This window comes from Orcinus orca, chromosome 4 (assembly GCF_937001465.1).
Source record: "Orcinus orca chromosome 4, mOrcOrc1.1, whole genome shotgun sequence".
Lineage (NCBI taxonomy): Eukaryota > Metazoa > Chordata > Mammalia > Artiodactyla > Delphinidae > Orcinus > Orcinus orca.
The window spans coordinates 76,730,634-76,753,899 of record NC_064562.1 but is presented as its reverse complement, the minus strand read 5'-3'; the positions used below and the strand labels follow the sequence as shown (position 1 = coordinate 76,753,899).

At 32.8% G+C, this 23,266-nt stretch overlaps 1 long non-coding RNA gene across 1 annotated transcript in view; it reads left to right on the top strand.

Annotated features, from left to right (window-relative positions):
• LOC125964273 (uncharacterized) overlaps window positions 1–23,266 on the top strand; it is a 342,387-nt gene that overhangs the window by 173,701 nt on the left and 145,420 nt on the right. The window contains exon 2 of the long non-coding RNA XR_007477150.1: window positions 12,032–12,125. This is a non-coding gene — a long non-coding RNA (uncharacterized LOC125964273). The remainder of the gene's footprint in view (window positions 1–12,031; window positions 12,126–23,266) is intronic.

Sequence of the window (23,266 nt, the reverse complement as noted above, 5' to 3'; positions counted from 1 at the left end):
TTGAAAGCATTATTCTTTTCAAAAGTTTTACCTAATTGCTAAAATTTCAGTGGTATACATCAGAATAGTAAAATCAAATTGAAAGTACACTATCAATGGATTTGGGGGAAAGCACATTTTTGACAAAATTGTTTTCAATAATTGTTTAGAATCTTTAGTCTTGTCAAACTGTGCTGAGTCAGAACTGAGCAATCAACATGAGCTGCTATCATTAGTTTTTTCCTGGTCTCCTATTTTCCATATGACTTTTAAATATGGAACTACAACATTTGGATAATGGGTGTCTCTTACATAAAGTTACTGAATTGCCTATAATTGTCATCTGCTTAATAGTTTTCTTTTTCTATTATGTTTTTTTTCAGAAACATTAACTTTTCTCTTAAATTGTTGAGATAGCAGTATCCACCTATAAACATGATTGTCATTAAGAACTCAGATCCTTAGTGCAGCAAAGATATATGTTAATATATGCATTGTAGAAATGAACAAGGGCCACCTGGACTACAAATTATAGACCAGTAAAAACAGTAGAGACTGACATAGTCCAGAGAACTTGCGGAAGTCAAGCTCCTTTATACCCCTTATTTTTAAAAAGCTTTATTTACTTCCCAGATATCAATCTATATTTTTCATTCAAGATATCCTGACAAGAATAACAACCCTGGACCCAAAGTACTGAGACCATATATCCTGGTTTACCCAAAATAGTTTGATTCACTTGTTATACTCTGTAATTATTAAAAGGAATTCTTCAATCCAAAAGTACTCTGGTTTGGACAATAATGTACACAATCATCTCATCCTCCAGTGTGGAAAATCTTTTCAAATTATACCCCATCATGATTAGGGTCATTTGCCTGGTATTGTAGAATATATCATAAGAGATACATTCCTTGGACCATTAGACCAGGCTGATGTAATATCTGTAACTTGTACATAGCCAAAAGGTGTACCTATCATATGGTATTATTATTGTTCAGTTTGGTTTACTGTGATAGATCCTGTATATGTTAGAAATTCTTCAGGCTGTATGTATAAAATTTAACAGTGGTATTAACACTAAAATATATATTTAATTAGCTCATATTGCAGGATGTATGGAGGTAGACAGTTTCTGATTTGGCAGCAGCTTTATGATATCATCAATAATCCAAGTTCTTTCTATCTTTCTATTCCACTATACACTGCTTGTTACCTCATGTTTGAAAGATGGGTGTTGCAGCTTAGGGTTCATATCCATGTTCAAGGCAGAAAGAGTGATACCAGCAACTACTCTCCTCTTTTCTTTTGTCAATGAAGGAAACTCATTGGCAAGTTTGTAGTCAGTCTTCCTCTTATGTCTCATCACACTGAATTAGAACATTGGAGCACCCATGTTCTGTACAGGTAGATGTAATTGCAAATTTCTGACATTTAACATATATAATAGGAGGTAGTAAAGTTAAATTGGGGTACAAATGTCTGTTGATGCACTATGTCTAACACAGTACTTTATATATTGCATTGCTTCTGTAAAAAATAATCTAGTACTATTTGATTTTAAGTTGTAAAATTATTTGTAGTATAAATTGTCCCAATCCCTTTAATCCATCAACTATTGTTGGACATTAACATTGTTACCAATATTATTACAACAATTCTGTATAGCCTTGCTTATATCTTAGAATAAATTTTGATAAGTAGATTTATAAAGGCAAAGGGTATAACTAAATTTATGGCACTATATACTTGTTGAAAAATTACCTCCCAGAAACAGTCCATTATAACCTATACTCATATGATCAGCAAAAATAATATTAATAATCCAAGTAGAAAATATTATATAATACTACTTGTCATACAATGTTGAAGTACTTTTTATATAGTAATTCATTTAATCCTTACAAAGCCCTATTTTCTCAAATAACTTATAGAAAAAATGCACAATTTCTTTTTATCGCTCTACATAACATACCAAATAGTTGCTTGTATTTAGAGTGGTTTTATGCTTTCTATAGTGCTGCACTGATGCATAGCTATATTTTAGAAGCACTACTGTATTGTGCTAATATAGTAGCTTTATGCTTTAATATGTAGAAGTTAAATTCACTCCTTTTTCCTTCTGTTTTTAAATCTGAGGGTAAAGTGATTTCATTACTCAATCTTTTAGATATTACTACATTTCAGTTATATAATTCATATTTGATTTTATAATAGTTTCCACATCTCTGCTGAGATTTTTCTCTTTTCCTGCATTGTTAGCATGTTTACTTTTATAATCATTAAATATAGTTATAATTACTGCTTTAATATTCTTGTCTGCTAATTCCAATGAGTGGTCATCTCAGGGCCTATCTCCATGGACTATTTTTTTCTCTGAACATGTCACTTTTTTCTGACTATCATTATGTCAGGTAGTTTTGGGTTTTATACTGGATATCATGATGCTATGTGGTGGAAACTCTGGATATCCTTTTATTTTGTCAAGTACTATTGGCTTCCTTAACGGTTGGATTCAAAATGCACAAAATCTTTCTCTTAGGTGGTAGTTCATGTTTCAGTTAATTTATTTTGTCTTTATCTGGATTACTTTGTGTCTTCCCCACATAGGTATTTGTCAGGATAATCTAGTGATTTGCATAGAATTTATTCACATAATATTATGTTTCCCTAGCTGCTAATTATCTTTTAGAGATTCTACTCTCATCTTTTTTCTTTCAGTAGATATGTTTGCCTTGATTTCTTACTCTGCTCTTTTAGCCCATAAAGACTGTGAGTTTTCTATCAGAAGTTTTGTATCATGGCCTACACTCAAACTAGGCCTACACTCAAACTAAAGTAATAAACTAAACTAAAGTAATAAAAATGGGAAACTTACCCTGTGCTGTTCCCTTCCTCCAAATTTCCACTCACTTTTAGAATCTGTCTGCGTGTTTTCACTCTCCGATACCTTTAGGTCATTGTTTTTTATACTTTATCTAGAGTTTATAGTTCTTATCCTATGCAAATATTGATGTAGTCAGTGCTTACTTGGAATTATTATATATAGACCTTTTCTTGTATCCAATAATTTATTTCCAAAAACTAGTAAGTGCATTTCCTCTAAAGTTTTCTAAGAGACTAAATAGCCATAGCTGTCTCTGCTGCCATCATTTAAAAATATCCTCTCCTCTCTGTCTCTCTCTGTCTCTCTTTATGTACACACACACACACACACACACACACACACACACACACACACAAACAATTGTACTGTCTAAATTGTACTGTTTTTGATGGGATGTTACACCCTCTATCCTTTATTTTATACAGGTGGGATGCTCCAACAGTATCAAACAGCATCATTTTTGGAAATTAGGTATGTTTACTGGATGTGGGTCTGAATTTCATTTTCCATCTGGATTCTAATTAGGTAACAGACTTGCTGATCTCCCTATGTGTATTTAAATCTAGAAGAATAAGATTGAGAAAAGAGTTAGTAGGAGGGGAATACGGACAACAGTATAGCTGACTATACTATACAAATATGAGTGAGTTATCCATGGACGGAGTGGACACAAAAGGAAAGTGGGCTGGAACTGTCTTGCTGCTCTGCATCATATCACTAGGAATGGAACTGAGAGGTTGGACAAAGTCAAGCGATAGTTAAACTTTCATTTCAGGGAACTGTGCACAGAGGCCGTCCCATAGGACCTACAAAGAATTCACAAATGGGTCCCATGAGGGAGCCAATTATTTGAATTTCTGTCAGATACAAAGTATTGCGAGCCAGTAAGAAACAATCAAAGAAACAGGATTGAAATCTTCACAAGATTTCTTAAACAACAAGCAAACAAAGATTTAGTAGAGCATAGATGAAACAATTTACTGAAGGAAACTAAGTTTTAGTTTTAACTTGTAATTATTGATTGCTTAAAAATTGTATTTATAAGCTTACTTTCATTATGCATATTTGACAACCTGATATAGTTATTAATACAGCCATTTTATTAGTAAGAAAGATAGGAGTTAACCTGGTTTTCTGAAACTCAAAGAACTAATTTTACTTTTAATTCCTTAGATTTCTTCTTTTTCCAGTTAAAATAACAGTAACAAGTCTCATAAGTAAAAAAGGATTGTAGAAGCTTAGAAGTAAGAGCTCCCATATGCTCCAGGAAATTTAAGGGAAGCTCCAGAGAAGGTGGTATCGAAATGCGCACTGAATGAAAGACAGGGGTTTCAGCTAAGAACAGTGTGGGAGGGAAAAATCATTATCAGAATCTATGTGCAAAGGAGAAAAGGTTGTGAATTTACAGGCACAAAGAAATGATAAATCAGACTGGAAGTGTATCATGGTGAAAGGAAGAAATGGCATACCAGGATAGAAGGCTTTGAGTGCTAAATAGAAGGCATCTTGTAATGCTTTATTGGTTTTTGTGACTTTAAGGCATTTAGCTTAATAGTAATGATATTATTATATTGTTTTGCAATGAAAAATCTCTGTTATAATTCATAATATTAGGAGTGAAGGAAAGTAAGCTCATTCACACAGGCCATATGATAAGCTCAATTCTTTCTGCAGACAGCGTGACAGAGAACTAGTATGCGGGTGCTGAAAGTGTTGAGTGACCCTCTCAAAGGAAAAATAAACTTATTGCAAAAGAAAAATGTGTGTATCAATTTTTTCAAACAATTCTGAGAAAATACAAAAGACAATAGTAAAATAGAGAAGAGAGAACTGACCCATAGTGTACACAGCATAGTAATATACAATACTATAAATAGAGTAGACCTAACAGGCATCTAAGGAACACTCCCTCCCTCCAAGAACAGCAGAATATGTATTCTTTTCAAGTGCACATGAAGCACTCTCCAGGGTAGACCTTATTTTAGGCTATGAAACATATCTTAGCAATTTTGAAAGGATAGAAATTATACAAACTATGTTCTATCTAAATGCAATGAAATTAAAAATTAATAACAGTAGAATATTTGGCAAATTTACAATAATGTGGCAATTAAACCACAACAACCTAAATAACCAGTTTGTCCAAGAAGAAATCACAAAATAAATGACAAAATACTTTGAGATGAATTTAAATGAAAACACAACATTCCTAAACTGTTGGGTTACAGCTAAAGTAATACTTAAATAGATATTTATACTGTAAACCTCTATAGTAAAAAAGAAGAAATATCTCAAATTATAATATGTTACCTCCATGAGGATAGGATTATATCTGATTGTTCTTCTTCCACAGTAATTGCACCTAGAATCAGTTATTTTCTTCTCTATCTTCCGATAGTATGCCAACTCAGTTGCCTCTCACACTGTAGTTATATAACTTGTTAGCCAGACATTAATAAAGAATGGATGGAATTTTGCTCATTTTATTAAGCCTAATTTAAATGACCAATCATAATGTCTCTCAACTTCTCTGACTGATTATTTTGGTTCACTTGTCAGTATTATGTGATATGTTTTTGTACTTGGGTTTTACCTAAAGTGTATTTTAAAGGTGGGAATGCATGATAAACATCAATAACAACATGATAAACAACATAAAGCTCTTATGTAATATGTCTTGCTTTTTTATTAATTTGCTTTTTTCTTTTTTTATTGAAGTATATTTGATGTTCAGTATTATATGTTACAGGTGTGCAATATAGTAAGTCACAATTTTTAAACATTATACTCCACTTACAGTTATTCTAATGTTTATTTGCTTTTTAATAGACTTCATCTTTTAGTGCTGTGCCTTGCACTTTAATAGCATTGTATTCCACACTGGTATGATGATTACCTTGACTTTCACTGAGAATAGCTAGTATTGAGCAAAACTTTCCATAATTTTATATGGTTATTTTAATGTTCTTTTGTCTTCAAATGTTTGTCAAAAATGCAAGCTAAGTAATATTTAAAAGTGTGCCTTTCTATTTTATGGATATAATTGAAATACAGCTGCATATCATACAAATGATGGAAAAGTTGGGTAACTATAAATCAGTATTTTACATTATAAATTAGGTGTTTATTTTTTAAAATAAATGACCAATGTGTTGTAGCTACTCATGCATGCAATTTGGAATTTAGTTTTGTTTCTATGTGGAGAGTATTTTAGAAAATATGGGCATTGGATAACTTCTTGAAGGCTTATGTTCTCTTTTGACAGAGATATTTTAAAGGATTACTCTAAACAATTTTTAAATCAATAAGTAATTATCATGGTTCTTTCCAATCAAATAAATATTGACTTTAGAGAAGACATATGCTTTTTCTCTATTTCTGGGAAAGAATGCTGTGATTGCCATTTACCATCATTTCACATTAAATAAATTCAGATATTTGTTAAATGAAGTGATACAAAACATTTAAAAGAGATACACACTGACATTATATTGTTTTGCTGTGAGTTACAACAACATACTCTGGCTTTTTAAAAAAACTGGTCTTTGTGTATCAGTTTGTAAGAGATATTTTTAGACACTATGTTTGTGTGTTTATTTGAGGCATTAATACCAAAGCCTGACAGCATTATCTCTGCTGTTTATATCACTATAAAACTGGTTTATAGTGATAACAGTTAGTAATGTTAAGACTAGATATATAAGTAGTAGTACTGATTGTTCCACAGTAAAATTCACCTTATAGTGACATTAATGAACAATATTTGTGCCATCATGCTTTATGGTATCAAGTAATTTCACTGTAAGAGAATAATAGTTATCCTGAATCTTCTAATCTCATAGCTAAAATTCATTCATGGTACATTTAAAAAGAATTTTATTTTATATTGGAGCATAGTTGATTAACAATGTTGTGTTAGTTTCAGGTGTACAGCAAAGTGATTCAGTTATACATATACATATATCTATTCTTTTTCAAATTCTTTCACATTTAGGTTATTTCAGAATATTGACCAGAGTTCCCTGTGCTATACAGTAGGTCCTTGTTTGTTATATATTTAAATTACACTGGTGTGTACATGTCAATCCCAAACTCCCAATCTATCCCTCCCCCGCATCCCTTCCCCCCCAGCAACCATAAGTGCATTCTCTGAGACTGTGAGTCTGTTTATGTTTTGTAAATAAGTTCATTTGTATCATTTTTTTAGATTCTGCATATAAGTGATATAATATGATATTTGTCTCTCTGTGTCTGACTTACTTCACTTAGTATGATAATCTCCAGGTCCATCCATGTTGCTGCAAATAGCATTATTTCATCCTTTTCAATGGCTGAGTAATATTCCATTATATATATGTACCACATCGTTAACCATTCATCTGTCAGTGCACATTTAGGTTGCTTCCATGCCTTGGCTATTGTAAACAGTGCTCAATGTCACAATGATTCACAGGCTTTTCTGTCCTCCTAAAGTTGTGAAGAATTTCTTTTTAAGCAAATATATTACAAGTTATAAACTTTAAAATATTTTGCAAAATTGGAATTAGTTTTTTAAGAATATTTTTTTCTTCTGAATGTTTTTTGGATATTTTATATTCTCATAGGATATGAAAGCACAACTTTTGCATTTTACATATAGACAATTTTGTGTAAGACATTTTGTGATGATATTATAACCTTTTCATTTATTTTAAATGAATGTAATTCAAATATGAGTTCACTTATAACAAATGGTGTTTTTCCATGCTATAACATTCTAAGTCATGGATGTTTAATTACGTTGTTGTAAATTGATTTGCAGTTACCATATCATAATATTGACCAAGTAACAGGTAAGTTGAATTATTATTTGTCTATTACATTTGCCAAGATAGATTAGGATATACTTTGCTATTCACTAATCCAAAAATCTCAGATACAGCACACCAAAGATTATTTCTTGCTCATGAAATTCTAGGCAAACCTCTGGACACTTGTCTTCCATGAGTAATGATGGAGCCTAGGAAAGCCTTCATTTTCCTATAACTGCATCATGTTAAATAGATGTCCTTACCATTTAATGTGACAGGCTACAGAATTCTGGAGGGTCTCAAACTGGCAATTAAATACTTTGGCTAAGAGGCGATATATATGACCTCTGATCAAAACCCATTGTCCAACACTAGTCACATTCCTACTTCCAACTGCATGGAACTGGGAACTGCAATCTTCCATGTACTCCAAAGATGTGGAAAGATGATATTATATTAGAAATAGTGACTGCCCATCAAAGCATTCGTCTATGTTTAGCTAAAGGGAACATATATTCCTCCATATTTACCTGTTACAAAACAAGAATCTATAAGCTAGTAAGTAAATAAAATTTCCCTTATAAATTGGACACTTTCAAGTATTTTTTTAATTCTTTCTAGAAATAAAGATATCATTATATTTAGAGCATTATTTGTTAGTAAATAGAACAAACATTCTTATAAAGAATTCACTATAAAAGAACACAAAATATTCATGAGCATTTCATATACCTGGCAGCATGTGGTTTACTACATTAAATGATGTTAAAGAGATTTTTAATATATGAAAAGAAATCATACATCTAAAATTTTATTATTGGTTAATTTACCTCAGTATTATACTTAGGAAAAATAGTTATAATTGAATCATGTATTAGTTACACTAATTTTTTATTGCTAATTCACCTCTTTTCTCATTTTTTTCCTTTATATTAAATGGTGTTGCTCTGGCTAAATGGGGAGAAAGATATCCACCTGGCATTGAATAGAATTGCATGAGCATCAGTAGAACTCCTTATTATACAAGTATTAAAGAAAATTTAAGACTAAAATACACAGTGTTATGTTGGATAGACCTGGGCAAAAAAAAGAAATACCAAAAGAAATTATATACGTCCTTCCTATAAATGACCTGACAGAGATGAGAAAATAACTGTGGGCAGCCAATGAAGAGCAGAATTGCTTAGATGTTCATAAGAAGCCTCAGAAACATTTGCCTCTATTTTGTAAACTGTGCTTCTAGGCTGATATGGATGGGGGAATAAATATAGGTTTTCAAATTTTTCATTTTATACCTGCTACTTGGAGAATGCCTCTCAGTTCTACGGGAAATCTATGAAGAATAAAAAATTTCAAGTTTAGAATTTTTTTATTTCTCATTAACTAAAGCAATGTCTGGTAGTCCTGTATGTCTTTTCATTTATTTCATCTGATTTGTGATTGATCCAAGAAGCAATTTGTCCATATAGTATAACACTTCTGCTTGTTCATTAAGATTCCTATGTAATTAAATGGTTTTCTTACTGAGTTTTTCTTATGATAATCTTATTTTTCTAAAGTTATTTAATTTTTTTTTTTTCTGGCTCTGTTTACTTAAATTTCTACAGAGAATTGAGCTGTTCTAGGAGCAAAATGTATTCATGAGTATAACATGGTTTGCTAACATTGATGCTAACTCTAAGTTGCTTCATGGATATAAAGGTGATTGAGAATTATGTAGTATTCTTAAAAAATTGTTTATGTTTAAAATTTTTTGAAAGATAAAAGACAATTTCCCATAATATTTTCAATACAGTTCAAAAGTCAGGACCTCATTTATTTCATGATATATTTATATTGCTATTTAGGTATTAATCTGAATATTAATGATTATATTAACTTTTTTGAAATTTTACTTGCTTTTTAAAAATTTTTTTCATAAAAATGTATATGTTTAAGGTGCACAGCATGATCATTTGATATACATATACATAGTGAAATGATAGCTCCAGTGAGGTTAATTAACATCTCCTGACATTAATTTTGTAATGAAATCACTTGAAATCTACTCTTTTAGCAAATTTCCAGTATTCAATTATAGTCATCATAGTCTTCATTAGATGTCTAGACTTATTCAACACACACAATTGCAAATTTGTGTCCTTTTACCAACAATACCCCATTTCCCCCACCTCCCAACCCTTAGTAACTAGACTTCTACTCTCTGCTTCTATGTATTTGACTTTTTAGATTTCATGTATAAGTGAGCTCATGCAGTTTTTTTGCTTTCTGTGTCTGGCTTATTTCATTCAGTATAATGTCTTCCAAATTCATGCACGTTTTTGTGAATGGCAGGATCTCTTTCATTTTAAAAGCTGAATAAATAGCAGTTTCTTTAGCCACTCATCTGTTGATGGACACTTAGGTTGTTTCTACATCTTGGCTATTGTAAATAATGCAACAATGAACATGGGAGCACAGATATCTCTTTGTGGTACTGATTTCATTTCTTTTGGATATGTACCAGAAGAGGGACTGCTGGATCATATGGTAGTTATATTTTTCATTTTTGAGGAAACTCTATACTGTTTTCCATCATGACTATACCAATTCACATTCTCACCAACAATGCACAGTGTTCCTTTTCTCCACTTTCTAGTCAACTCTTGTTATGTCTTGTCTTTTTGATAACAGCCATTTTTACAGGTGTGAGGCAATATCTCACTGTGGCTTTGATTTACATTTCCCTAATTAATGATGTTGAGCACCTTTGAATATACCTGATGGCCATTTATATGTCTTCTTTGGAAAAATGTCTATTTAGATCTTTTGCCTATTTTTCAATTGGATTGTTTTTATTTTTGTGTCTTATTGGTTTTTATTTTTGCTGTTGAGGTTATGATTTCCTTATAAACTTTGGATATTAACCCTTTATCAGATATATGGTTTACCAATATTTTCTCCCATTCTGTAGGTTGATTTTTCATCTTGTTGACTGTTTGCTATATAGAAGCTTTGTTGCTTGATATATTCACACCTGTTTATTTTTGCTTTTGCTGCCTGAGCTTTTGGTGTCACATCCGAAAAATCATTGCCAAGGCCAATGTCAGAAGCTTTTTCCCTATGTTTTCTTGTAAAATTTTTACAGTTTTAAGTCTTACATTTGTCTTTAATCCATTTTGAGTTGATTTTTGTGTATGATGTGAGATAAAGTTCCAATTTTATTCTTAATTCCTTTTTTCCCTCTTTTAGATGATGTTAGGGAGAAATTCTGCTCTCTGACTTGCTCACAGTTATTTTCTGATCTCTGTCAGGTCATTTACAAGAAGGATGTATATAATTTCTCCTGTTCCTTATTTTTAAAGAATATTCTTCTATTAGTTGACTTAAATATGAAACTGAGTTGTTTATAAATACACCAGATCTTTATCAGGTTATGTATAGGCTGCAAATAAAACTGATGTTTAGTGAGTAAATATAGCTAGAAGGCAAGGTTCCATGAAGTATGACAATAACTAGCTATAATAACTAGCTATGTGTCACATATGCTCAGTGAAATTCACTATGTTTACCTGAAAAATTGCTAATCTCCAAGAGTTCTTATAATTCCATTATTTAATTCAGAGTCCAGGGACTGGACATTTGTCATCAAGATGTGTCTAAATAAAATTTTAGCATTTCATTACACCTGATTAGAGGAACGTCACAGGGATGAGTCACCACAGATTATCACCTACACATCACTGAAATAAGTAATCATAGAGTTTAAATGTCCATCATAGATAATGCTAGGAAGAAATATTCATACATTCTATAAAGGGAAAATAAAACAGAATGTAAAATAAAGCTTAAATACAATACTCAGAGCAGGTAGAATTTTTAAAAATATATCACTTTGTTTCTTATGCTGTTGAATTATTATTTATTGTTAATTTTCCTATGACTAACACTTGTATATATTATGAAAGTTGTAAAGGCTGTTTAACTCTACCTTTTAAGTGTATGCTTGGTCATAAAGTAACCTTAAACTGATTGGGAAGTGTTGAAATCTTAGCATGAACTCTGACCAGAATGTGATGCTGGAAATAGATTGTGCTAGAGGGTTTTTTCTTTTGCCTGGGAGTGACTCAAATGTCATATTCAGGTAGAGACATATAATTCTCTTGATCCTCAGTACACTTCTTAGATTATTGCATATATATTCTATATATATGCATATATATATGCACAGAGAGAGAGAGAGAGAGAGAGAGAGAAATAGACTTAAAAGTAGTCACTAGAGCAGCAATTTGAGCATTCTTTTCCATTTAAATTCATTTACTTGTGTGAGAAGGTCACTGAGTGGATGAAAGTGAGGCTGTAAACATTTTATATAAATTCTTATGCATTTTTACAGGGAAGTTTGCAATATCCATCATTACTTACCCCACTAAGGATATGCTCACCTGTGGGAAAGCTGTGAAGATCCTACAAGTGCATGGACATAAGAGGTCGGTAAAGTGCTTTCTTCTGTTGAGATTCTACAACACACAGATTTTTCTGCCAGTGGCTGCTTCAGACTGAGGTACAAACTTGGCTGGTAATGTTCACTTATTTAAAAATCTTATAGGAAAGCTAAATTCTCCCAGAGCACAATATATCGCCATAAATTAAAGGGCCTGGTTCCAAATCTCTCTTTCTGGAATTTTACTCTGGATATAACTTTTTTGAGCATCTCTGCTTTCAGGGATGGGTCCACAAAAGGACCCAAGATTTTCAACCTGCACTTTCAGCCTCAGCCCAAAGCATAACATTTGTGTTTAAGTTTTGAATTTTGTATTAAACAGCTATAATTTACTTATTTTTTTTTTGGGGGGGGGCTACCCGGGCCTCTCACTGTTATGGCCTCTCCCGTTGCGGAGCACAGGCTCTGGACGCACAGGCTCCAGACGCACAGGCTCAGCGGCCATGGCTCACGGGCCCAGCCGCTCCGCGGCATGTGGGATGTTCCCGGACCGGGGCACGAACCCGTGTCCCCTGCATCGGCAGGCGGACTCTCAACCACTGCGCCACCGGGGAAGCCCTATAATTTACTTTTTATTACTTATTTGGATGAGATTATTTTGGTTTTGAATCAATATTATTTTTCAAATCTTTTTTTGAAAAATCATTGTCGTATTTTATCTTTAGGTCTGTTTTGTTTAATCTCACTGTATGATATTATCATTTGCTTTGAGATTTTACATTATTCTCTTACAATATTCAACTTATTAGATTGAGGTTTTTAAGGACAGTTTTGGATTTATGGAAAATGTATGAAACAAGTACAGAGCTCCCAGCTCCCTTGAAGTTTCTTCTATTATTAACATCTTACACCAGTATGGTATATTTGTTACAATCAATGTACCAATGTGGACATACTATTATTAACTAAAGTCTATATTTTATTCATATTTCCTTATTTTTTACCTGATATCCTTTTTGTGTTCTGGGTTCCTATCCAAGGTAACACAATGAATTTATTTGTTATATCATCTCCTAAGGTTCCTCTTGGCTATGCCAGTTTCTCAGACTTTTTTTTTTTGAATGACGTTGACAATTTTGCGGTGTACTGGTCAGGTATTTTATAGACTACCTCTTTATTGATATTTGTCTGATGATTTTCTTATGATTAGATTGGTGTTATGGTTTGCCACAGGAAGACCACAAATGTAAATTTCCATTTTCATCACATCATATAAAGGGTACATCAAAAATATGACATCACTGTTGAAGTTGACCTTGATCATCTGGCTGAAGTAGTGTTTGTCAGGTTTCCCCACTGTCAAGTTACTTTTTTAACCCCCTTTGATTGACTTTTTATTGCTGTATTTCACTTTTCCTTTTAGTTGTCTATTTATATATTTTAAATTGTTACCTTTGATGTATTATCACTTATTTTATATCTATTTTCCTTTCTGAAGAAATACTGGTTAGATATTTAACCAAATACATTTTAATCTGGATCATGTATTTTCTACTTAGATACTTAAACTGATAATATTATCCAAGACAATGTGGAACGGAATAAATAATAAAAATTGGATCAGTACTTAATTTTGCTCAAGTTCTTTTTTATGAAGTTTTTTCCTTTATAGTCATTGCTTTCTGTGACCTGTCAGCAAAAGGGTTACCTAATCCCAATTGATGGAAATATTTTACTAAATTTCTGTTTAATATTTTATTGCTTCAACTCTGCATTGTTTTGACAACTTCAAGAAATATAAAATGGATATATAAGCCCATTTCCAGGTCTCTATTCTGGGCTCTCATTGATCCAATTTTTATTATTTATTTCATTCCACATTGTCTTGATTAATGTATGTTTCTTTTACATTTCTTAGTAAGGCAGTGGAAGTCTTAGTAACTTTTTTTCTTTTCCAAGATGGACTTAGATATTCTAAAGCCCTTTCCTTTTTCATAAAAATTTTATAATCAGATTGGAAATTTCAACAAGAAAAGAACAAAAAGGATGCTGGGATGATGTTTGGGACTGTATTGGATTTTTAGGTCAATTGAAGACATCTTAGCACTTTTGAATCATCTAATCCAACATATACTTCTCCATTCTCTTAAATCTTTTAAAATCCTTTTCAATAATAAGTTTTGATAAACATTTCAGAATTTTAGTCAAAACCTCTGAAACCAGGCCTTAGGAGGTAGGGCCACCTAAGTATAAGGTCCTTACCCTCCAAGTAAGTCTTCACTTGAGTAAAGCTATATCAAGGAGTAACTGGAAACTGAAGTAGACCAGGCATATAAAACCAAAACCTAACATTAGAAAAAAGGATTTGTTTCAAGCTTAAATTAGATTGACCAAGTACTGGCAAGTAGATGAAACTCCTGAAACTTGTGCATTGCTTTAGAGATATAAATTGCTACAGCTACTTTAGAAAACTCCTTAGCAGAATCTAATAAAATGTTTACTTACACTATGACCCACAATATCAATCCTAGATACATACCCCTAAGACATTGAAACTATATATCCACCAATTAAACAAGCTAAGTGCAAATAATGTTTACAACAGTTTCATTCATAGAAGTCTCAACATGGAAACAACCTAAATGTCTACCATCAGAAAAATGGGTAAAGGTTTAGTTGCATTCACACAATGTCATACTACACATCAGTGAAAAAGAATGAACTAGGGATAACATAACAACACAGGTGAATTTCACAGAAATAATATTGAAAGAAGCCAGGCATAAAATACTATACACTGTATGACTGTATTTATATTACATTCAAATACAGAAATAACTGGCCTGTGGTCATGGAGGTCAGAGAAGTGGTTAATATGAGAAACATATTGTCTGGAAGGTGATGTGAGGGAGCCTTCTTAGGTATTGAAAATGTTCTCTATCCTAATCTAGCTAATGACTATTTAGGTATATAAAATACACAAAATAATTGAGCTAGGGTTAAGATTCATGAAATTTACTGTGTGAAAATTATACATCAGTTTAAAAGAAAAGAAAAACACATAAAATGATTAGATTCCAAGTCTTATTCTCCACCATATTCAGAACATAAGTAGTAAGACAGCTCTTTTGGAAGCAGGAGATCAGATGATTCTTATGGGGAGAAAGCAAAGGGTCCTAGAGAAAAGACTTCCATCTACTGAAATCTGGGAAACACTCCATTAAAAGAGTTGGCGCTGCAGCAGCCCCTATGAAATGAACCCAAACAGGTGACTAGCTCCATGCACAGACCAAAATACCTGTCATTGTTTTGTACTTTCCTTTTTTTTAATTTAAAGAGATAATCAAGGATCAGAAGTTATTAGAGAAAATATAAAAACATAAAAATATCCAAAATATGGAATAAAGGAATTCAGAAGAAACAATGCTATTTGAAAAAAAAAAAAACAAACAGGAGAACTTAAAAAAAAAAAAAAAACAAGATGACAAGTAGGATGACAAAGGAAAGTCTGGCATCAATGAAGTAAGTCAGAAAGAGAAAAACAAATACCACATGCTAACACATATATATGGAATCTAAAACAAAAAAAAAAGGTTCTGAAGAACCTAGGGGCAGGACAGGAATAAAGATGCAGATGTAGAAAATAGACTTGAGGACACAGGGTAGGGGACATATATACACTACCAAATGTAAAGTAGATAGCTAGTGGGAAGGAGCCGCATAGCACAGGGAGATCAGCTAAGTGCTTTGTGTCCACCTAGAGGAGTGGGAGAGGGAGGGTGGGAGGGAGATGCAAGAGGGAGGGGATATGGGGATATATGTATATGTATAGCTGATTCACTTTGTTATACAGCAGAAACTAACACACCATTGTAAAGTAATTATACTCCAACAAAGATGTTAAAAAAAAAAAATAACAAATGCAGGTTTTTGTGAAAAGAAATGAAAAGATGCTCTTAGGAAAAAAGAAAGGTAATAGCCAAAGTAAACATAATATTTCAATAGAATAATTGAAAGACAATGCCAAATAAACTCCCAAAAGATAGTGGAAAATAAAGACAAATAGATAACATAACAAGATAATTAGAAAAGGATTAGAAGACTTCTGATGTCAGAATGATATATCTTCTAAGACAGAACAGTACATAAGAGAGAGGAGAGGGACTTCCCTGGTGGTCCAGTGGTTAAGACTTCACCTTCCAATGCAAGGGGTGCAGGTTTGATCCCTGGTCAGGGAGCACCCACATGCCTCCCAGCCAAAAAACCAAAACATAAAACAGAAGCAATATTGTAAAAAATTCAATAAAGACTTTAGAAATGGTCCACATCAAACAAATCTTAAACAAAAAAAAAGAGAGAGAGAGAGAGAGAAGAGTAATATACCAAAGTAGTTGTGGATTCTAAGAAAAGGGGAAGATCCTGAGGAAGAAAAGTTTTGAAGATTTGCATTTCCCTTAGTGGAAACCCTTACATTACTGTATCTGCCTTTATTTTCTTATAGTATTTTCATTTGCTTTGTGTTTGTGTTCTATGGAGTAATTTAATAGCTTATTTTGCTTCCTTAACAACATCCAATTTTATACTAAAATATTAGGGAGATTAAGGAAAGATACTGTTGCATATACAATTAAAGAAAACAGTGCAATTTTACTAAAATGAAACTAGTTTTATTCACATTTTATCATGAAGCATTTTCTGTTAACTGACATTGCTATACTACTATATTGTACAGAAAATTGAGCTTCATGAAAATGATTCTAATGTTCTGTAAATTTTGCATGTACCTTTACAGTCACTATATTCTCTTAAAAATATACTTTGGTAGCTTCCTCTTATTTATAGCAAGAGAGGACATATTCAAAGATAAAAGCAAACAGACATAAGTGGTATTTCTTTAGTTTAGGTATCATCATCTTGAAACTATTGAGTGACTTCTTAACAGACGTGGATTGGTGAGATAGAGAGGTCACATTTACAAATAAATAGTAGTCAATAGTTTACTGGAAGTAATATCCAGCTTGCTTCAAAAAACTCCAAGTGATTTATCAAATTAAATTGTGATTATGATTATATTATTATCATGTATTATGTTCTATTTGGTAAAAATTCAGATACAATAATATGATAATTTCATATGTCTGAAATACTTAATGTCCTAGAATATTTATCTCTTCAATCTGATAGCAAACTCTTTATAAAATATTGGGTTGGAAATCATGGATATTAAAATCATAACGAAATTTTGATACATGACAATGCTCTCCATGCCCTTCATACCTGTCCAGAGAATCTCTTGACTAACTTATGGAGAGCTGCTCCACAAATTCCCTTGAACAGTATGTCATAGAGTTAAATCACCATTAACTCTAAAAGTAGAGTAAAGCCATTTCTCAATTTTTTACAGTCTCTAAAATTCATTTTTTCTGAAGGAAGTTTGGAAACTAAATCAGTATATAATATAGGAGCTTTCAATACTAGCAGACCAATGCAATAAGAAATATAACTTAGAGGATCTTTTTACACTGCTCATACTAAGCCTTAATCTTCATGTACGTTACTTAGAATTTCATATTACTTGTTATAGTACGTTTAAAGTTCTTACAATGAATATTTATTGTTATAGGAAGCCTAGTACCTACTTAATATGTCTGCAAATGATATCGGATATTCTCCTTGAGAGCCATCATTTTTTAAATTAGCCCATTCGTGTGGTTCATGAAGTATTAACACGTTCTTGCCACAAATATACACATATTTATGTTGGGCACATAACATAGCTCTATAATTAAGATTTTTTCATCTCAAAGGTGTGGCAGTTAGGTCCAATAGGACCAATGCCCTAAGGTGTCAGGATGAATTTCTATGTGGAGAATCATGTGGGAATCATGAGAAAGAGATGCTCTCATTCTCTTGTAATATGTTTGTTAACCGTAAAAATGATATAAGTCCAGAGTTACCAGAAGTCCTCAAATACCTGTGAATCAAACCAACACAGATGGAAGTAGAAAGCTAGAAATATATTTCTGATAAACATTGAACTTCTAGACCTCAAGTAATGCCTGAGTCAGCCATCTTGATCTTCTATATCATCAGCCAAAATATCCTAATATAGGCTTACTTAAAGTGGATGATGCCATTGACCACTTTTGATATGTGAGCTTGGCTAAATTAGATAGGTAGAAGGCAGTGTAAGTCTACAGATTCCAACCTGTGAGAGTGACAGTACATTTTACATGGAAGCAAAATGGCAGAGTAAGCTTTCTCACCCATTGTACCCAGGAGCTTATAGTTTAAGGCATTTGTTAGGTAAGTATTAGATCGTTGGAGTTTCTTTACTAATTGTTGTGTCTTTAAATAAAACCTTACAAAAAAACAATAGACAAACTTTGATTGAAGTTGGCCCATGTGGAAGCACAGAGGAAGAAAATTATAGCTTTACTAGTGAAATAGAGATAGTCTCAGTGGCATTCACTAGCATAGTCTTCTAATGATGAATTTTGCAGTATCTCAAACTTTAAGGATTGAGGATTCAATCCATAGAGATTAAGAATTCTCCATCCATCCAATAAGGATGGATGCAATAACACTGGAAGCTGAGAGAAGCCTAGCCATACCACCCATAAATATGTATTTTTCCCTTTCCTTCTAGCATGACAAAAAATAACTGTTAAGCTCATTAAAATGGCCATCAACCTGGAAGAGATTCCCTGACCTAAGCTATTGTTTCCCATTGTTCTGAGGTAGAGGCCAAGAAAGAGGACATCTGGCTGTCAACAGTCCAAGGTGAACCCTTAGGCTTGAGTTATGCAGTCAAGAGCCTGTGCCTTGGCTCTTTCCCATCTGTGTTCTGATTGCACTCTTGCCTCCATTTTATGGCTGCCAAAAGCAGCAGTGGTAGTGGAAGGCCTTGTTGGCTCTGTTTGTCCTTTATTGTTGATAACATGGCAATTAACCCAACCCTTCCACAGGCTCAATACTCATTCATATCATCTGCTGGGGAGTGGTCACATCTCTCTCCTAAGAAAACTTCTAAGAACATAGCTTTGCAAAACCAGTGAGCCCTTTGATTGATATTCACTTTCGCTTCCTATTCATGTGGTAATGCTGTACTATCCTAGGAGAATCTTCAGCTGTGCTGGCTGAGAGGTGGAAATTTTTGACTGAATGGGACTGTTCTTTTGCATGACCACCTCACCTATTCTTCCAAGTGGTGGCAGAAGCATGATGTCATCGGTATTGAAAGAGATTATATTCTCTGTATATAATGCAGTGACTGCAGTCTAAGGATTTCAAGAGAAAAAATTGTTGGAAGATGTGCTACATTGATGCTAAAATAATTCCAAATGACAAATATAACATGAACAGAAGATAAGTGATCATCTACATTTTTCTGCGTTTTCTGGGTAAGACTTGCATTTGTGTTTAACATCAAAAGAACGATAACAATCCTTGAGAGAGTCAATGGAAGGTAGAATCCATGGGTGGCCCAATGAATGATGCAGCATACAGGCAATTATATAACCAGTGTTGAATGGCATTAGGGACAAGAAGATCTATATTCTTTCAATGCAAATGAGTACCAAAGAGCCATGGCATTGTTAGTATTAATTATATTGCTTCCTTTTTATCATAGTGGGATACATGAAGTTAGCCAGGAACCTACTGTAATTTTTATTCTCCAATAGATAACAGAAAGAGATGATACCTAAACACAATGAAGACTCTTCACCTGCATTGAGTGGACAATAATTAAATACATAAAAACCTCTTCTCTACCAATTCTTCTAAATTTTCACTGATTAATCACTTTATCTCATATGGACCAATGGATATAAAAAGGTGCCTTGGAAAAAAATATTTGCCCTAAGTTCTCACATCCTATAGTCAGGAGAATAAGAACAAGAGACAACTGAGGAACACAATTAATGAAATTAGTTTATTTCATAATAATTCACAATTAATGAAATATTTTTGCACTTTGTTAAAAGAGACTGATGTGGTAAAGCTGTCCTAAATTCTAAGTACCATATAAGATATACTCTCTGAAAGCCACAGATACACCAAGGATTATTTTGTCCTTTGAGTCCTCGTTATATTGCTTATTCTGGGCAATAAAACTGTATTGTCAAAATTTATTTGTAAATAGTTGTAAAATCTCCAGTTACCTGAGAGTGTCTCTCTTCCTTGATCTGAAAGAATTAGAGAAACATAGAGACTACCCATCTGACCAATGTAATTTGCGGTACTTAACTCCGTGTGGTAGTAGTTTTATGGAGATACTGCCTTGATCCCAGGATGGGGACATTGTGACTCTAGCTTAAATATAAAATCCTTGCTTCCCAGAGAAATACAACCTGGATGAATATGTTTCCAATAGGCTGATATGGATATGATATATGTGAATATAATATATGATACTGTTGATTTAATATTTCCTTTGAATGTGTGTTCACTTTTATAATGGCAAACAGATCCCTTTCACAAGAGTGGTCATATTTTGGTTGCATTTCAAAAGTGAGCAGGAGATCATGAATGTTCAATCCACCACACATCTTTTTTTAAACTCCTCCTGAGCTAAATGCGAGTTTTGTACTTTAGCAAGCAGTGAATTAGGTTTCCAATGATGTGAAGAGAAGAGGGCAGACGGTTCCAGATGGCTAGTGCCACAGAAGCTAAGGGTCAGTGTTTGAGGAAGGAGTGGGTACAGTATACAATCTCAATTATTAAAAGTCAGTAGACAGGAAAACAGCCAAAACGGTAACAGATGAATGAAATGACTCTGTTGGCATAAGCAAGTACTGTAAGCTTTTTCAGAGCTCCCAAGGGCAAATACATTATTAGTAGATTTGTATCTATTAGGAGCATGCCATGGGATTAAGCTGCTGTGAGTTTATTCTACTCTATTTTTTCATCTGCTATTTTTAAAAGGTTGAAAGAGCAGAGCTTCATAGTTAAATCACCTCTTTCATTACTTGAAAATAGTGTTTCTATAAGAACACATTAGTTTTCAGTTCACCTGAATGTAATTACTTACCTTTATATTTTTTCCTAATTATTCTGTACTGCATTAATATAGTTAGAATAGAAACAATACTGTTTTTCTTTCCAGGGGAACTGAAATTATCATACATTGCTTTCAGCCTAACTTTTTTTCCCCTTTGACTAGTTATAGTGCAATAGATATCAGCTTTGTTTCCAGCATTCTATTGTTAATGCCTCATGCAGGATTCATGCATGATTATCTCAATTTAGTGTTTTTAATTTAACACAAACATTAGCAAGAAGAACCAATTCACCAAACCTAATGACTGGTCATAATGCAGTACAATAAAATGTTACTTTTTACACCTCTTTTTTATGAAAAGTATATCTTAAAACACATTTTAAAGTTAAATGGCATCGTTATAGACTTAAATATCATCTTGCCATATCAGCTAATAAATTAACAGCTGAGAGAGAAATTAACTTATCTACAAATAGTCTAAAGAAAGGTTTATGGGATATGTATTTCAATTGGGTGAGAAATTCTAGAGGAGAGAGAAGCAATGAAATCACTGAAATGTCTGGGAGCTATGGCTGGAGCTTTATGAGAAAGGTTTTAGTTCATGTTTTTTTTGCTTCATGCACTCTGAATTGCTTTGTGAACTTGGGTAAGATACTTAATTGTCTATAACCTAGGTTTGCCTAGCTAGTAAATTAGGACAGAGCACAGGTTTAGAAAGGGTGTCTGCTTCTATTAAAGGAAGTGAGCTGTTGTGTTATGGGAAGACTATTTTTCACCTTTTCCTGAGCACTAAAGCTCAAATAAAAAACAATTATATTAAAAACTTTAAAAAATAAGAGGAATATCTAAAAAGAGAGTAGAATAATCTCTCATCAGCAAAACTAAACAATACAGAACCTACATTCTACACCTTATTGATATACTCATGGGCATGAATTGTACCTTTAAAAAGAAGATTTCATTGATCATTAAATACTGAAACAATTTACTCCTTCTCATCATATATATGAGTGAATTTCAGAAACTTCAGAATGTTATTTTATTGCTCATTAAAGCATTTGAATAAAATTGGCATGTGTTCTCAAGCCAAAGCACTTCATGATAATAACGTGAATGACAATGTTGGGAAGGTTTAAATTTCTATTTTAAAATATGGTTTATGTGTTAGAATAATTTTTTAAAAGTGCTTATATTTTTCAAGCTGTCAGAATGGGGAAACTTGTCATGGCTGGTGCAAAAATAAATCAAACCAGAAGACTTCTATTTTAGCCTCCATTGCCATCATCTTCTGTGAACTCACCTGTCCCTAATTGCAATTAAACTTTACTTTCTCACCTGTGAAATTAAAGGAATGGTCTGAATACGAGTCACAGATTCAAATACCCACAGGGATCTAACTGGTAATTTAAATTAATTAAATGTATCAGGTGACTATTTCAGCAAACTGAAGAGTGACTACCTCCTCTAAAAATAATCTCCTGCAATTATTTCCAAGCAGGAATTTGGGCCAGTATGACAACTTCTCCTTTATACATTTATCTAAGGTTTTTTTCCTTCAAACATCTAATTTTTAAATGTTAGTTCAAACAGTTTCAAGCAGGCAATATAAAGTATTTATGATGTGCAAAGTGAGACTAAACACCACCAGTTCTTAAACACTAAAATAGATCAATTATTAGATTTCTCCTGATTAACAATCCATGATTTCATATTTCTGTAATGTTGGAATGATACAACTGAATAGAAATTTTTATCTTAGATGAGGATATGTGGAGTGTAGTACTCTCATATACAGACAAATTAATTGAGAAATTTTGCATAAAAATAACATGATAAATAAAAACATAGTTTTATCCTCTCTTATTCTCTCCATTTTTTCCCATTCTAATACCTCTTTTTTTGCTCAGGTTTAAATTAGCTCCTATAGTGTTAGTTAATGTTAATTCTAATAATCACTATTTTTTTAATTAATAAAATTCTATTAATGTTTAAACTCTTTATTACCCCCACCTCACCCTCACAACCATAGGGGAGAATGGTGCCCTACATGGAATAGAAATGTTATAATGGAGGCGGTTATCTCATCTGGGAAAAAAACAGCTTTTCCCAGTGGATGGCAATATCTTGGTGTTGTTCCCAAATTCCAGTGTCTGTTCTTTACCATTGCAGGCCTAGAAGATCAA